The sequence below is a fragment of the Lathyrus oleraceus genome, chromosome 6 (assembly GCF_024323335.1).
Source record: "Lathyrus oleraceus cultivar Zhongwan6 chromosome 6, CAAS_Psat_ZW6_1.0, whole genome shotgun sequence".
Classification (NCBI taxonomy): Eukaryota; Viridiplantae; Streptophyta; class Magnoliopsida; order Fabales; family Fabaceae; genus Lathyrus; species Lathyrus oleraceus.
In genome coordinates this window covers 320,804,663-320,810,235 of record NC_066584.1, presented here as the reverse complement: position 1 = coordinate 320,810,235, position 5,573 = coordinate 320,804,663, and positions in this window count along the sequence as shown.

The window sequence follows — 5,573 nt, the reverse complement described above, 5'->3', positions numbered from 1 at the left end:
CTGTATCCACATAACAGTCAGTGCATCTCGACCAACGATTGCCTGATATGACTGACATACAAAACTTTGTACTTTCCAGGGTAACCCTGGACCATATTCACAGCAGATTTCCCATGCTCGGGCAATGGGTTCTTCTTAACATTCGAACCTACGTCCTCGAAAATCAAAATCCCACTTCTAAAAAGGTCTTGAACCTTGGTCTTCAAGGGATAGCAGTTCTCCACATCATGTCCGGGAGCACCGGAATGATATACACAATATAACTCGGGCTTGTACCACCACTGAGGGTTGGTCGGTACGGAGGGTGGGTCGCGTGGAGTAATCAGCTTTCTGTCTATCAATGAAGGATAGAGTTCAGCATAGGTCATTGGAATTGGATCAAAAGTGACCCTCTTCCTATCATAGCTGGTGTTGGTATTATTGTTGTTTCGAGGCTAAGTAGGTTTGTTGTTGCGGACGATGCTGTTGTTGATATTGTTGATGTTGTTGTTGTTGATAATGCTGAGCTTCCCTGAAGGCTGGTTCTATATGAGCCACCTGGTCCTGGTTACTGGTAGGGCGAACAGTCTTCCTCTTCACAGAGGGTCTTCTCTTAACATGGGAAGGCACAACATATGCCTCTCCCTCCTTCTTCTTTGCAAAGCCCCCATAACTCTTTGTAGAAGAGCCTTCATCCCTGGAGAGACGTCCTTCCCGGACCCCTTCCTCTAGCCTCATCCCCATGTTCACCATTTCGGTGAAGTTCGAGGGAGCACTAGCTATCATCCTCTCGTAATAAAATAAACCCAAGGTCTTCAGAAAGATCTTGGTCATTTCCTTCTCCTCGAGTGGGGGCATAATCTGTGCGGCCAATTCACGCCACCTCTGGGCGTACTCCTTGAACCTTTCCTTCTCCTTCTGGGACATAGCCCTCAGTTGATCCCTATCGGGAGCCATATCAACATTGTACTTGTACTGCTTGACGAAAGCTTCGCCAAGGTCGTTGAAGGAGCGAATGTTCGCACTATCCAGACCCATATACCATCTGAGTGCGGCACCAGACAGACTGTCCTGGAAATAGTGGATGAGGAGTTGATCATTCTCGTATTGAGTTGACATCTTGCGTGCGTACATCACAAGATGGCTGAGAGGGCAAGTGTTTCCCTTATATTTTTCAAAGTCAGGCACTTTGAACTTGATATAGATCTTGACGTTGGGCACAAGGCACAACTCTGCAGCAGATTTACCGAAGAGGTTTTTCCCTCTTAGAGTCTTCAGTTCCTTGCGCAGCTCAAGGAATTGGTCATTCACGGTGTCCATTTTCTCATAAACATCTGGGCCCTCAGATGGCTCAGAATGATAAATGGTGTCTTCGACTCTCGATAACGTGTGCACAACGGGAGGTGGCACAACAACGACCAGGCTAGATGCCGGCAGAGAAGCAAAGGTTGGAGCAAGGCCTTCAGGCACAAGGTTCGCGGGCATCCCCCAGGGAAACCCGACTGGTATAGTCGGCGCAAAGTGAGCGGTGGCGGCAGGCACAGTAGAGGAAGCTACCTCTGAGATGACCGTCCTCGCGGGAGGAGTTGCAGGTGTTGAAGAATATTGGCTCTGAGTAGCTAGGAATGACTCCATCATGGTAGTCAGCCTAGCTACTTCCTCCTTCAACTCTCTGTTCTCTTGTTCAAGACGATCCATCAGCTTTGGTAGATTTTCCCTGGTGTTATACCGGTGCGTCAACTTGTCTTCAAAATAAATGAAGAACACAGAGTTAGACCACTGATCAAGAAACCCTAAACAAAACCTGCTTATGCATATGATGCATGCAATGTTTGTGCATATGATTTATTTTGATTATCAGAGGAACTTTATAGAGATCTATTTACAAATATTTGGAAATATTAATCATTTTAGACATATAATGGAATATTCATATCAATAATATTTGGTAAATTTTTTACACCAAAGAAGTACAGTCTTGGTAACCAAATACAATACAAGAGAGAAGGAAAATGAATATCCTATGGAACCCTAGAAGAAATCTTCCAAAGCTCTCGAGACCAGAAGGTAAGCTGCACGAAGCCTCTTCACCTCTCTCTCATAGGCTCCCTCCATATCTGCCTTCTCTTTGGCAAGTCGATCATACTTCCTCTTCCAAAACTTGGATGGATGAGGAAGAAGAGAAGTCACCATATCATCTGGCTCATCAATAATTTGATGCTCTAGAAATTCTATCACAACATCCACATCTTTGAGTTGCTGAAGTATCTCCTCTCGCTCACTGACCCAAGCACGCGAACAGTCTTCAACTCTTAACTCCTCTACTCCTTGGTTAGGGAGGGTTGAAGGCTCAACCATAACGATAAGTGTAGGTCTCGGATAATCGTAGGGCATGCGGTACTCAAGTGCTCTCTTCCTCACCCAAGAGGTGTAGGGTTCCAAAGCAATACAATTCTTCGGACCAAGCTCTTTCCTTCCCTTCCTATGAATCTTGCGCCAAGCGCGGACCATCTTGCCCTTCAATTTTTAGGGATCTTTACCCTCTTGAAAGAACACACCTTCCAACAGAATGTTGTTAGGTTTATCCTTTAAGGGGAACCCAAGCTGACGACGAGCCAAAATAGGGTTGTAGTTAATCCCGCCACATGTACCAAGAAGAGGCACATTGGAGAATTCACCACAAGAATCAATAATCTGGACACCATCATAAACACAGTTATACCAAAAGATATCATCATTAGTGAGATACATAAGCCTCGTAGACCACCGTAGACATCCTTTGTTCTCCTTGAAGGCGAGCGTCTAAGGTAAGTGCAAAATAAACCACTTGTACAACAGAGGCAAACAACACACAATGGTACCACCACCCTTTGCATTCCTCATATGCAAAGAGAAATAAGTGTCACCCAATAGAGTCAGAACGGGATTAAGAGTAGAGAAAATCCTAATAACGTTCACATCAACAAAATTGTCGATGTTGGGGAATAACACTAGCCCATAGATGAGAAGTACAAATATGGCTTCAAAGGCGTCCTTACTCATGGCCTTCCCAAACAGAGTAGCTTGAGCAATGAGGAAATCAGATGGGAGACCTTGAATTCCACCTTTGGTAGTCATATGAGCACCAATATCAGATGCATCTATGTGCAACAGATCAACAATCTCTTGGGAAGAAGGAACTCTCTCCAAGCCACTGAACGGCAACTGATCTAAGATAGGTATACCCACAAGATAGGCATACTCCTCAAGTGTAGGCAAAAGTTGAAAATCTGGAAAAGTGAAGCAACGGTACAGAGGATCATAGAACTACACCAACACACTCATCAGACCTTCATCCACCTGAGTAGCAAGAATAGACAGAAGCTTCCCATGGAGAGCTTTGAACTCCAAGGGATCTAATACATAGGATGTCAAACTCCTTAACTCTTTCAAGTCGGGTTGTCTGAAACTGTACTTCTTCGTATTCCTTCTTCGCTTATCCATGTCTGAAAATTTGCAAATAGACCTCTTAAGTTCCTTGAAAATTTTCTTGTTGATGATATGGATGTGTATGAATGCATGAATGCATGGATGCAACAATCACACTCAAGGATCAAGCAAGTCACGCCACACAAAGGTCATGGGACGGATCAAGTCATCCTTAATATCAATCATCCATTTTGGTGGATTATGGTTTACACCTTATCAACACCCAAGTTCCATTGATATTAAGGATATACGAGAATGGATCAACCACGAATCAAGGGTTTGTTGCAAGTCACGAGCATGGAGTCTCGGTTAAGAACCACCAAAAGGGAGTGTACTATGGTTAAACTTGACAATCATGTTATAAAAGAGGTTCCCATAGTCATCATCCTATCTTTCGGATATTATCGTATAAAACGACTACTCGTATTCCAAAAATATTCTCAAGAGAGACTCTTATGAGTGTAGTATCGCGTAACAATCGTATCAAATCTTACACTTGAACGACCTTCGCACTACGTCCTAAAATAGGCCAAGATGGGCTAGGTAATCTAAGGTCCTTGGCTTCTAAGGTATATATTGGAAAGAGTAATGTCTAACCACGACTACTCGTGTGACATTATTGATCCCAACAAGACCTCCACCAAGTGAATGGGCTTGCAAGTCAACTTGCTAAGGAATAACTCCACACAAGTCAACAAGACTATGCCATTATCCTATCATAAGTGCACTCGAGTTCGGGTATAGAACTCATCTCACAAGAGACCACCAAGCACACAAGCAATTCATACATTACAAATAATACAGTCATCCCAAATTTGCAAAAATATATGTCACAAATAAATATAAATATACAATACAACAAAGGCAAAAAGTAGGCTAAACCCACAAGGAAGTAATTGTCCATCTATAATCCCCAGTAGAGTCGCCACTTTTCTGTAGCGGGGTATTCGTTACCTTTAGATTTATTGACTAAATCAAAAGTAAATCATACAATTCGAGTCGCCACCGCACTTCTATTTATCCAAAGGAAAGGTTAGAAAGCGAATAAAAACCGAGAACTTTTATCAAATCAAAAACTAATAAAAATGTCAAAGATCTGGGTAAGGGGGTTGGTTATGCAATGGGAAGGTTTTAAGCACCCAAAATATCCTTAGTACTCTAAGGGAGCCCTCTTTGCAAAGTGTATTGTAGGTTGGTATTTGTGAAAATATTTGTGCAAACATGATTGGGGAGATGAGAAAAGATTATACAAATTATTTACAATTTTGTTATTTGAATGGATAAATCCATTGCCTACGTACCATCACGAAGGTAGGATCAAAACCTCGTAGTTCGGGGTAAAAATCTCAAAATATGGGTGAATTGATTTGACCAAAAGCCTTAAGGTCTTTTGTTATCAAAGGGAGAAAACTCAACCTAAACCAACAGTCCACCATGTGAGGAGAGCTTCAACATACTAGTGAGGGATCCACCCTATAATAAGTATGGAAGACTTATAGTCCAATCACTAAGGATAAGGTGAGGTTTACATCAACCACTATGATAACTCAAACCTATGGCTAATGTTTATGAAAAGTTTGAACAAAGGTGGCCATTGAAACCACAAAAACATACTTGAGTGAGTTGTATTCACAAATTAAAAATATTCACAAAATAAAGTCGAAGTTGACTTAAGATTCAATTCAAAACAAGTATTAATGAAAAGATTTTAAAAAATCAAAGGCATAATGCCTAGGTTTCTAGTTTTGAAAACAATGTCAATGTTTGCACAAAATGAGTTTGGCTTGGGTTAGAGTGGAGAGAAGAAGAGAAGGTCTAGTCCTAAACATGCAAATATGAGAGAAGAGATAAAACCCTTGGAGTTCCTTTCTTGAGATCATAAAGATGATTCAAGATGCTCCTTCCCTTTGGACTTAGCAATTAACTCAAGCAATCAAACAAATATTCAATCAAGCTCTTAGGATATCCATTTGGATTGTCTCTCTTAACTTGGATGCTCATGACAATGGTCCTTCTAACTATCTCAAGTTTTGAATCCCTATCACACAAGAACAAATAATCAAAAAGTTCACAATGCAATAAGAGGAACGGACAAAGAGAGTTTAGATTAGGGGTCTTTTCAAGTC